The sequence below is a fragment of the Protopterus annectens genome, chromosome 3.part1, assembly GCF_019279795.1.
Source record: "Protopterus annectens isolate FY-2018-M chromosome 3.part1, PAN1.0, whole genome shotgun sequence".
NCBI classification, from domain to species: domain Eukaryota; kingdom Metazoa; phylum Chordata; order Ceratodontiformes; family Protopteridae; genus Protopterus; species Protopterus annectens.
The window spans coordinates 1,471,100,608-1,471,114,017 of NC_056732.1; positions in this window are offsets into that span (position 1 = coordinate 1,471,100,608).

Consider the following 13,410-nt stretch of genomic DNA (forward strand, 5'->3'; position numbering starts at 1 on the left):
GATAATATATACATAATTGTATAATTAGCAATATAAATAACACCAGATATCTCTCAAGATGTACAACTTACAGCAAAACATTTCAATGACCTTTTTCTTCAACAATATCTAAGGTTTCATCTGATGCCAAATGTTTGCATGTCACTTATTTTTGAACTATTAAGTATATATAGAAATATTACTTATTTTCATGATTACTAACAACTAGTAATATCTCCAATATAATGTGATATAAATGGACACTGACAATGAATGGTCAATAATCCTACTATGGCATTTTATACCATACCTCTCAAGAGAGTGTAGGTCTCTCAGTTATGAAAATATGAATTTAAACATGAAAATATGAACAAAAAGAGGCATTCTCTAAAGCCAAAAACACAGCATCCATGGGACCGGACAACATCCCAGGCTGCGTTTTACACGAACTTCAGAACAAACTGGCTCCCCACTTAAGCACCATGTTCAATAATAGCCTCGCATCAGGTTTTGTGCCCACTGAATGGTGCACAGCAACAGTTAGCCCACTCCACAAAGGGGGAGCCACCACTAATCCCGGGAACTATCGACCTATTAGCCTGACGAGCCTGGTCTGCAAGGCCATGGAAAGTATCATCATGGAACTCATAAACAAAGACATTGGTAACCTCCAAACTCTGGTCCCCACCCAGTTCAGGTTTGTGAAAGGCAGATCATGCCTACTGAACCTGATCGACTTCTTTGAAGCAGTCACCAAAGCCGTGGATGATGGAAAGGTGGTTCACACAGCCTATCTTGACCTCGCCAAGGATTTCAACACCATCCCCCATTCTGGAATTATAGCCAAACTCACTAAACTAGGTATAAATCCCTATGTCACAAGATGGGTTGCCAACTGGCTCACTGACAGAACCCACACTGTAAAAGTTGCAGACTCCAAATCTGACCTCAAAGCAGTGACAAGTGGAGTACCACAGGGTTCCATCCTGGGACCTCTCCTGTTTGGTATCTACTTCTCTGAAGTACAGGCTAACACAGAAGGCCTCTGGCTAACGAAGTTCACAGATGACTGCAAACTAGGAGCCATAGTCAAGTCCCCAAATGATGTGGACATCCTACAGAAGGGCCTCATGAGACAGATACCTGGTATCAGAGCCATGGCCTCAAGCTCAATGTCAAAAAGTGAGTGTCATCCCCTTTGGTAAAAACTCTGTACTCATGAACTACCACATAGGCAACAATCTACTTAACACCGAATGTGTGATAAGAGACCTTGGGACCCAGGTGGACAGTAGTCTCTCCTTTGATAGTCACATCGCCACAGTAGTCAGGAAGTCCTTCTACGTTGCACACCTCATCATAAAAGGGTTCTCATCCAGGAAAAAAGAGGTCATTGTTCCCCTCTACTTGATGCTTATTAGACCCATTATAGAATACAATGCCCCTTTTGGAATGTACCTCACAATACATCTGCAGCAGCTGGAAAGGCCACAGAAGTACCTCACAAAGAGGATTACTGGCCTTAAACAAATGCCCTACACTGACTGCCTCAAAAAACTCCAGTTTTACTCTGTAGCATATCACCTACTCTGAGGTGATCTCTGCCTAACATATAAAGCTATGTCAAACCCAGAGCTGTTGGACATGCTACACCTAAAGAAATCCCAATCCCTCTGAGCTACACTCTCTAGGGACCTAAACCTTGTCACCACAATAAACAGGACGCGCTGGAGGGATAGATTCCTGTTCCAGAGACTTCCTATACTCTGGAACAAGCTACCCATCTATGTCAAGCAAAGTTCTTCATTAGCACTCTTCAAGAAAAATCTTGATGAGTGGATGGAAAATAGGAAATACACATTGGGGATCACTTCTGTGTCTCTGCTCGACAGTGGCACAGAAAAATAACTTTCTTGGGTGGCGTAAGCAATGGAACCTTGCTGGCTAGGCTTACGTAGGCCCTTGGGCCAATAGCCTAGTACCTACCTATGAACCTATGAGCTGATTCATTTCTGTAATACAAGACATCTTAAATTAAAAATCCTAGTGTCATTTTGTTAATAATTTCTTGCCCCTTCAATTGCTACATATTATTAGATGGTAAGTCACTTAGTTAAAGAAGCCAGACCCAAAACGTTCTGTATGCCACAGGTAGCTATGAGTATTAACCTGAGGTAAACAAAAAGTGCTATGGGCATGAATGAGTTAGAACATAATAATACAAACATAAGAGTAATATAGTCAGGCAAAGGCTATTTACAATATTTACCGTGCAGATGTTAAGGAGCAAGTAGTAATGCAGTTAAAGATTTCTGTTATAGAAAAATGTTTTTTTTTTTTTTTTTTTTTTGCTTTTCTGTAAGAAGCAGGAAACAGCAAACACAGAGATAATGGAGGCACACTATAGGCTAAAGTGGTAAAAAAGAGAGAAAGAGAGCTGGAAGAAATTAGGTGGTGTGGTTTGAAGTGAGGGATGGAGACTGTGATTGCTTTTGCATATGTGCTTTGTACTGTGTTTGAAATTAGTTGTGAGAAGCTAAATCTTGTAGGGGTGGAATGATCACAGGTTATTGGCACCAGAACTGCTGTTGTTTGTGGATTTTTGAACTAGCTGGCTTGTTAAACTCTTCATCACATCTTAAATATATCAATATAGAGTTTTCTGCATTTTGTTAGTACTCAGGTGAACTCCCCTAAGCAGAACTCATGTATGCAGACATGGGCAACTTAACTGATCTAGGTCCCACTTAGTTTGGTTTGTGAAGTGCAGATCCAGTCTCCTGAACTTAGTAACCGTTTTTGAAAAAGTTACATACACTATGGGCAGTGTACATATCATGCATGCTGCTTATCTTGACCTAGCCAAGGTGTTTGAAATTATCACCCATGTTGGTATTACTGGAAACTTATACAAACTTAACTTAAGATAATCCATTCAGGTGGCTTGCAGATTGACTATGCTACAGATCCTACATAGTCAAAGTTGCTGGTACCCTCTCTAAATGTAAAAATGTAACTAACTGGGTACTACAAGGACAGGACCCTCTTCTGCTTGACATTATTTTGTGGACATCCCAGTCAATAAGCCAGAAGTGTGGTTGACCATAGTTGCTGATGACTGCAAGCTGGTCACTGTTATTTTCTCAGCCACCAAAACTGCAGTGTTCCAACAAGAATATGCACAAATGAAAGCAGTCTGAAGCTAACGGCAAAAAAAGTTCAGTATAGTTGCACTTAGCAAAAAAGCAGCTCCCATCCCATATAAGTGGTACATCTCTTCAGGCATATACAGTCACAAGAGACCTTAGTACTTATATGAGTAACTCTCTTTCTCTCATTTGGTCATGTTTCCACCATAATCAGGAAATTCTTATGTCTGGCCTAGTAAATGTCCAACAGAATATTTTCAAGGTCCAAAGAAGTCATCTCATCACTGTACCACCTGAGCAGGTCAGTTAACCAAACAATGCACCCGGGATGAGTCTGAAAACGGTTGATGGAGATCAATGCACTATCCTGGTAAACAAATACAAATAAAATAAATCAAAACAGTGCCCCTTTGTTCATAGGTTCATAGGTTCATAGGTTGGTACTAGGCTATCGGCCCTAGGGCCTATACAAGCCTAGCCATAACAATTCCCTGAATATTTCTTCCCACAATATTTACTTCTATGGACCCCTGTCTAGCAGGGCAACTGACATGATCCCCGGGGTGAATTTCCTATCTCCCATCCAATCATCAAGGTTCCTTTTGAAGAGGGACAAGGAGGCGCTCTGCTTGACATGTATGGGCAGTCTATTCCAGAGTATGGGGAGTCTCTGGGTCAGGAATCTATCCCTCCAGCATGTTTTGTTCATTGTGATGACAAGGTTTAGATCCCGGCAGCGTGTGGCTCTGAGGGATTGGGATTTCTTTAAGTGGAGCATGTCCAGCAGCTCAGGGTTTGACATGGCCTTGTATGTTAAGCAGAGATTGCCTCTAAGTAGATGTTATGCTACAGAGTATAGCTGGAGTTTTTTTAGATGGTCAGCATATGGCATCTGCTTTAGACCTGTGATTATTTTAGAGTATTTCTGTGGCCTTTCCAGCTGTTGCAGATGTCTTGTGAGGTACATAGCAAACGGGGCATTATACTTTATAATGGTCTAATGAGGGATGAGTACAGTGGGATGATGACCTCCTTTTTTCTGGGTGAAAAGCCTTTAGTGATGAGGTGTGCCACATAGAAGGATTTCCTGACTGTTGTGGCAATGCGGTTATGGAAAGTGAGACCACTGTCCACCTGTGTCCCTAAGTCTCTCATCACACTTTCGATGTTTAGTGTACTGCCACCAATGTGGTAATTCATGGGTACATGTTTTTTCCAAAGGGGATAACTATACATTTCTTGGCATTAAGCTTGAGCCCATGGCTCTGGCACCAGGCATCTGTTTCTGTAAGGCCCTTTTGTAGAATATCCACATCATTTGGGGATTCAATAATGGCTCCCAGTTTGCAGTCATCTGTGAACTTTGTTAGCCAGAGTCCCTTAGTGTTGGCCTGTTCTTCAGAGAAGTGGATGCCAAACAAGAGTGGTCCCAGGACTGAACCCAGAGGTACTCCACTTGTCACTTGTCTGGAGCTGGATTTGGAGTCGGCTACTTTTACAGTCTGGGTTCTGTCAGTAGGCCAGTTGTCATTCCATCGAGTGACATAGGGATTTATGCCCAGCTTAGTAAATTTATCTATGATTCCAGAGTAGGGGATGGTGTCTAAGGCCTTGGCAAAATCGAGATAGGCTGTGTGGACCGCCTTACCCTCATCCACAGCTCTGGAGACTGATTCGAAGAAGTTAATCAGGTTCAGGAGACAAGATCTGCCCTTCACAAACCCAAACTGGGTGGGGTCCAGTGTTTGAAGGTTGCCAATGTCTTTGTTTATAAGTTCCATGATAATGCGTTCCATGCCCTTGCAGATCAGGCTCGTCAGACTGATGGGATGGTAGTTCCAAGGATCCAAGGTGGATCTCCCCTTGTGGAGTGGGATAACTGTAGCTGTGCGCCACTCAGTGGGCACGAAGCCTGAGGTGAGGTTATGATTAAACATGACACTTAGTTGAGGTGCCAGTTCATTTTGTAGTTCATGTAGTACACAGCCTGGGACATCATCTGGTCCCATGGATGCTGTATTCTTAGCTTTGGAGAGTGTGGTTTTTACCTGTGTGGCTGTGATTACAGGAATTTGGCAATCTTTTGGTGTTGAGATGGGTCCTTTAGGGGGAGAGAGGGGGGTGAAGTTGGCACTAAATCAATCTGCCAGGATATTGGCAATATCCTTGGGATCAGTACATTTAATGCCATTCTGCTGAAGCTCAAAGCAGATCTGAGCATTGCCATTTAGATTCTTGACATAACTATAGAATGCCTTGTGGTTGTCTTTGGAATCTTTGGCAATTTTATTTTTGTAACTAGTTTTTGAGGATATTATGAGGGATCTCAGCTTCTTACTGTATATTTAATGCCATTCTGTTGAAGCTCAGAGCAGATCTGAGCATTGCCATTTAGATTATTGACATAGCTATAGAATGCCTTGTGGTTGTCTTTGAAATCTTTGGCAATTTTATTTTCGTAACTAGATTTTGAGGATTTTATGAGGGATCTCAGCTTCTTACTGAGGCTGGTGAGGGAGGTTTTTGCATCCTGAGATGTTCCTCTTTTTTGCAACAGTTTCTTCTTTCTGTTGTATAGTTTGTTTATAGCAGGGGACCACCAGAGTGGCTTCCTTTTTTTGGAGGAGAGCATCTTGGTTCTGTTTGGGATGGCACGATTCATGCACGAGTGGATGTGCTCGTACAATGCCTTAATGTAAGATTCTGCAGTCAAACTTTCGGATCCCATCTGCATGGGTGTCATGAAGTTTGCCACTTCTGACTTCAGTAGCATGAAGTTGGCTTTGGAGAAGTTTTTTAAGGAGGTTTCCTTACTGGGGGGCGGGGGTGGGATATGGATGTCAAGGGTGATTTGCTTATGGTCAGACCTGACCAATGAGGGGGTGACCACTGGTGTGGAGCATCTATCTCCCATGTTGGTAATGACCAGGTCTAGGATATTGGAGCCCCTAGTGGGACAATGGATTAGTTGATCCAGTGCGTTGGAATTTATGAATTCCAAGAACCATTGGGAAAAGGAGTTGGTACCCGAGTAGTTTTCCCAGTTAATGGCAGGTTAGTTGAAATCACCCAGTATTAGGGTGTTTGGTTGTATTTTAATATTTTTCATTATGTTTAGAAAGGTGTAGTGAGAATCTTGGGGCATGGTGGGGGATCTGTAGCAAGTTACAATTTGGATTGCAGTCTTACCTAGTGTTAGTTGCACCTGGAGAATTTCAGATGCATTGTGTTGGGCAACTAGCCTGGAGGTGTGAATATCCTTGGTGAATATGGACACTCCTTCACCTTTAGTGTTTCGGTCTTGGTTTTGTTGGCGTAAAGTGTGGTAAGAGTTGTAGCCTGGTATTACAGGGGTGCTCTCTGGAGCCTTGAACCAAGTCTCGGTTACTGCACAGATATCAATGTTCTCCATTTTTAGGAGTGCCTTGAGAGGGTGTATTTTGAGATTTAGACTTCTAGCATTGAGTAGCATTGCCTTCAGATTGTTATGAACAAATCCAAGCATATGGGGTGGAGGTAGGTATAATGATTAAGGTGTTTGTTCACCTCAAAGACATAAGATGCAGGGTTTGATTCTTAGCTATGAAAGGAAATTTGGCTAGGCTTCAAATGGCCCAAAGGGCAGCTAGCTTAGTACTTCCCTATGAATTAGAAAGACTCAAACAATTTTTAACCCAAAAAAATAAATGCCTAAATCCTTCAAATATCCCAGTAGATTAGCACAACTACATTTATACTGAATAGCTTACAGGCTTCTGTGAGGTTACTTGTCTCACTTTTCAAGCCATTGAACACCAGATGTTATTTGACCTTCTATTACTTCACAGTAATAGTGGCTGTACAAGCACCCACAGAAGAGACCTAAATTTACACCGAGAATAAATAATACTCACTGGACAGATAGACTCTTAATTCAATGCATGCCAAGCTTAATAAAAAAGTTAACACTACAGGTCAAGCAAAGTACTATTTTGTCTGCCTTTAATGCTACTCTTGATGATTGGATGGGTAGATGTAAATTTTACATTTGGGTTATCATGTAAAGCTTTGCTGATTTTGGAGGTTGGTATTATTAAGTACTGGTAAAGGGTAGCAAGAACCTTTAAGTGTGTCTTCTTAAAGGTGCATATAGCTAGGCCTCTTATTGTCCCTGTGATCACTTGCCTAGTATTATCTGTATGTTCTTATGTTCATATGCAGGCATGGCAGGATCCATTGTCTTCTCCTGATTCCAAAAGATAGGAAGGTAGTTCTGTACCAGTCCCTGAATTAAGGAGAAAACTGATGGGGCATATGATAAACAAGTAGTGTGCTGTGGGGGATGCCCCAGATTTTTATTTATTTGACATTTGTTTAGTGGGAAAGACCTACTGGGATTGTATCCCATTTTCAGTGAAGGCCCTGAGAGAAAATCTCCACATTTATATAATATGGTTACAATTAAATAATGAAGTTCTTTCAAAATGTAATACAGAAGAACAGATTAGACACGTAAAAATTCACCACATACAGAGTGCAAATATTTGGACAGAGATAGGCTAAAAAAAGCACATTCCCAATATTTAACGATGTCACAAGGTACAGATCACAAGAGATGACATTATATACACAGAGTACATACTTTGGAACAGAGGTGACTTGAAAAACCCAGCCTAGGCAAATTTATATCTGTCCTTTATTTAAGAATTAGACTGAATTGTTGACTTGTTGAATTAGATTGAGCTGCTGTGATGTGTCAGCATAATGTTAAAGCTACTGTATGACTGTGGGTAGCCCACAGTATTGCTATTAAGGTAATCATCAAAGACTATTGCACAGGTATTGCTGTTAAGATTTTATGTACATGTTGTACAATATACTTGCATTTAATAATTTACCTTTTTGAAAGGCAGCTATCTAACTACCAGTCCCCTATATATAACATAACACATTATGTATCATTTATAAAACATATCAGCTGTATGGAGCTGTTTCCATTTACAAGTACAAATAATGTGGTCTTCTTTCTGAGCTTTTTGATATGAAACTGGGGGTGTAACAGCATCAGACTGTGCTGCTCAGATTCAAACTGGTATATAGTAATCATGTATTGACTTTTACATGGGATATCATCATACATAATGCACAATGGCATTATAAGACACTATCAAGCAGAGGCTCATGTGTTAACATGGCTGTATCCTAGACCACAATATATAAATAAAACTAAACAAACATTGTATTCATAGCTGTTTTACAAGAACAGACTATTAGCAGAGTTATGAAATGTTGACACACTAGCTTTGGAAATTCTTATAGTCTGCTGTATAGTCTGTATTTTACTATATTTAATGTCAGCATTTAAGAATTAGATAACTGGGTACATTTAAGATATGGCAGTAGTATGACAGTTAACTGTATACAAAAACCTGATAAAAGTCAACACTTTTTTAACCATTATTTTTCCATAAAACAGAGGAACCTGTATGAAAAAGTAATGTTTTAGGGATGTTGCTGTAGAATTTTAAATAAATAAATTCTTACATTACCTACACTAAAACCTAAATCTTCAGATTTTTAATCCATTTTGAACCACACCTAAGAATGTTATGAGAGCACGGTCTCTAGATTACAACAAATCATTATACAAAAAGACTATTTAAAAAGAACTGGAAGTATTATAAATGAAAACACAGGAGAAAACGTAGCTGAGAACACCTGGATACTAAAGCCTCTCAGAGTGACTTAGTGCCTCACACTTGTTGTTGTGTCATGGTCAGACAATTTATGAGTAATGTATGAACTGGAGGAGTAGCTACCAGATGGGAGCACTCTATTACCTGTACTGTGTAGAAATTCTATGGGACTTTGAACATCTATAGTCATTGTTTGTGGAATGAGAAGGCTGCCACTAGGAGGCAGCAAAATGTAACAGAATACAGTTTCTGTTCACATGCCTTTACACTTGCCACTAGGTGGCAGCAAAATGAAACAGAACACAGTTTCGATGCACAGTACATTTTGCTTGCCTTCATCATGTTCAGAATTTTGAAAGAAGTTTTTAGAAGGATAAGTCTACAGCTGTGGAATAATTATTAAGGGATGGTTTAAAATAAGTCTTTCTGTTTTCCTGCCTTTACCTCTGTTTGACTAGAGACTCCTTGAGAAACAGATATAACCTGTGATCAAACCCAGCGTCCTTTTAAATAGGCTCTGTGGATTTTGTTTTCAAAACATTTATAGGTAAAGGTGTTGCAACACATCTTTATCTCTCAGCAAAAATAAGCCTTTCTAACCTGACCTCACTGTGTTCTTTGCCTGTCTGTAAATATCTATCTGTATAGATACAGTTTTGTATTTGTCTGTAATATATCTGTTTATTTAATCTACAATCTATTTAAACAGAAACACAGACACACATATTTATCACATATCGTCTATCTAAATATATATATGCATAGATAGAAATCTAGTCTATGTATATCATACCTGTCAGTTGTCGAGGATTTTGCATAATGTCCCTAATTTTGCCATATTCTTTTGCACTGCCCCTCATAAAATTTGTGATTTTCTGGTAAATCTCTGAGGGTTACATTCAATCAATAATGGCAAACATTAAGAGTTTCATACTCTCTTTTTTTCAGAAAATGCACGTTGATGCAAAACCTGCTTTTTTTTTGCTTATTAAGTAATATTTAAAACATGTCTCTGATTTTCAGCTTTTGTCTCCTCATTATTGTTGACTTTGTCAACAATTCTTGAATAAAGTGGTTGAATGGTATTTCTTTTATGGAGAATTTGACAAATAAATATTACATCCATATGTTGAACTGTAAAATTAAAACTTTTAAACTGTCTACAATAGTAATGTTCACTGCTAATCTATTTACTTGCTAGCATAGAAGCATAGCAATTAAATATTCTGGTAAAATACATATAACTGAGAACATTTGACAGTGAGGTTTAAGTTTGCCCTTTTCCCCACAGCTGTGTAACCTCAGAGTGAGTTTATATGGGGATGGGGTGAATCTGCGCTGACCGCCTCCATTTTTGTTTTTAAACTGTTGTCATTACATGGTAGAGTGTACTTTAATCAGAAAGGTGATGTCGATAATTACTGCAACTCTGTTGATATTGTACACTGTCGATTTGTTATGAATACGATCTTTTTCAGTCAACAATATGTCTGTTGATACAGTTCCTATTAGATATTAAGTATATCAATCTCTATCTATATCTATCTATCAATATATAGATACACACCCACATAGAGGCACACACACACACACACACACACACACACACACACACACACACACGTGCATGAACGTGCATGCACACACACACACACACACACACACACACACACACACACACACACACACACACACACACACACACACATGCATACACACACGCATACACACACACACACACACACACACACACACACACACACACACACACACACACTTTTTATATTTTTTAGACCTCTTTGTCCTACAGAAAATAATTAATCATCTATAAACTACAGATGAGCATAAGATCAGTAACAGATTAGGGTTGTACTGCTCAGCTCTTATTTAATACAGGGAATGTATTTATCTATATATTTTTGAGATGATGTTTTGTATTACTTTTATATCATGTTTTTAAAAATCATGGAATTCTATAGATGTGGCATAATCGCTACTTCATAAGTGTAAGGCTTAGTGATTTTACTTGTTTATTTATTTACCTACTGTTTATACTACAAATATTTGTTTTGCTCATACCGTGGGCAATAATCAGTGCTAAACTGTAAATTTATTTGTAAGTGTTCTTAATTCTGACTAAGCTCTGCAGAAGTCAGCTTGTAAATACTTAGAGCATTAACTGGATCCAAGATGTTTGATTTATGACACCAAGACAAAGTACCAACGAAAGCACAATGCTTGTATTGGGGTTCTAAAAAAGAGATGAGCTGTTAAAATTGTATAGATTTATTAACAAAAACTAAGTGCTTTCACCTTCTATCATCAGGGCTTCATTAGAGAGCTAAGACAATTCACAAACTTCCTGGCTTAAATAACACAGTGACACAACAATCACTTAACCTAATAAAAGGCATATCCCAAAAGGCAAAAACACAGAGCATCTCACAAAACCCTCCTTAACATTTATCAGTTTTATTTCCCTAATGTCATTAGTAATAAATATAAACGTATACCATAATGTGTTGTTTAAGAATTACGCAAAAAATAAATAATAAATAATAATAAACATTGTCAATAAAACCTTCTAAATTATTGTGACTTTTATATATTTAAAGGGCCTGTAGGAGATAATGACTTGTTTAAACCTGGATTTTTGGTTGCATCCAACCTCAACTGTCGTAATACCGCTTTGTATTCCAGTAAACTTTCATTGTCACCCCCGCATCAACTTGGATTTTATCTTCTGCAAAAAATATACATTTCTTAAATTCCTCACAAATTACAGAATGTTGGCATAGGGTGCTGACTGGTTTCTTATTTTTAATGTAATTTACATGTTTTCCAATTTGTTTCTTCAATCTTTTTATCATTTTACCTATATAGAATGTTTGACAAGAAACACAGGTAGCTAAATACAGTACCATTTTAGCGTTGCAGTTACATTTTTCTGGACACCCAATGGTGTAGCTATAGGTGTCAACTGTAATGTAGGGTCCATCATTGATATACTTCCACGATTTGCATATTCCACATTTTGTCATCATTGATTAATTAATTAATTAATTAATTAATTGATTGATTAATTGAGTACCTAACTCAGGAACACCTTTATTTTCAAGCCATTCTTTTAAGTTCTTACCCTTACTATAGGTCATAAATGGGTACTCACCCAATTTTTCCTTCACATCTGACAGAAACAAAATATTCCAAAGCATCCTAAAAATTCTATTAATGGTGATGGCATCATGGTTAAAGGGTAACACCATGGCGCATGTTTTATTGTTGTTTGGTCTAACTATTTCATCTAGTTTTCTTTGAATACCAACAAGTGATAATAATGGGGCAAACCTACACAATCTCTCTCTACCTTTTTATAAACCCAATTTAACAATCGGGTTGGATAATCCCGTTCCTTAAACATCTCTATTAACTTATCCAATTCCTTAATATACAGCTCATCCATGGAAATTAACCTAGAGAGTCTGACCATTTGTCCCTTCACCACACTCACCTTTTGGGGTAAGGGGTGACAACTTTTGAAATGTAAAAATAAGTTTGAGAAAGTCTTTTTCCTATATGTAGTACATAGAAACCTATTCCGTTCTTCATTCTTATACAAAAGGATATCCAAATAATCTATCTGGTATGCATGTACCCTGTATGTAAATGTTAAAATTAGGATCAAAGGAAGTTACCAGGCTAATGGCCCTAGGGCCCTTACAAGCCTAGCCAGGTTCTACCCTTATTTCCATGATCAGCACCTATAGCCCCTGTCCAAGAGGATGCAGGTGGAACCGCCAGGGTGAATTTATGTTACCCATCCAATCATCCAGATTGCGTTTGAAGAGGGTCAATGATGTGCTCTGTTTGAAATGAAGTTGGAGTCTGTTCCAAAGGTGTGGTAACCTCTGGTAGACAAATCTGTCCCTCCAGCAGGTTCTGTTAATGCCACATACCAGGTTAAGGTCTTTAGAGGGAGTAACCAGTGTACCATTTGATTGCCTCTGAGTAATCAGCATGAAGCAGAATAAAGTGACAGTGATTTCAGATGATCTGCATAGGAAAGATGTTAAAGACCTTGAATTTTCCTTGTGAGGAACCTTTGTGGTCTCTCCAATTGCTGCAAGTGCTTGGAAAGGTACATACCAAAAGTGGCGTTGTACTCAATTATTGACCCAATGAGGGAAGAGTACAGGGAGGTTATAACTTCTTTTTTTCTGGAGGCAATGCTCTTACATATGAGATGAGCAATATAGAATGCCCTTCTTACCACTGTGGAGACAGGATGATCAAAAGTAAGGTTGTCGTCAACCTGTATGCCCAGGTCTTTCACCACTGAGTGTGTAATTAGGGTGTTGCTGTTGATGTGGTAGTTAGCAGGAACATCACCCTTACCAAAAGGAATGATAATGCATTTTTTGCATTGAGTTTAAGGCCATGACTTTGGCACCAATCATTTGTTTGTGTAAGACCCTCTTGTAGGAAGTTTCCATAATTTGGAGATTTGATGATCACTCCCAGTTTGCAGTCATTGGCAAACTTTGTAAGCCACAGACCTTTAGTTTTTGGTTGTACTTCACAAAAAATAGATTCTAAACAGTAAACAT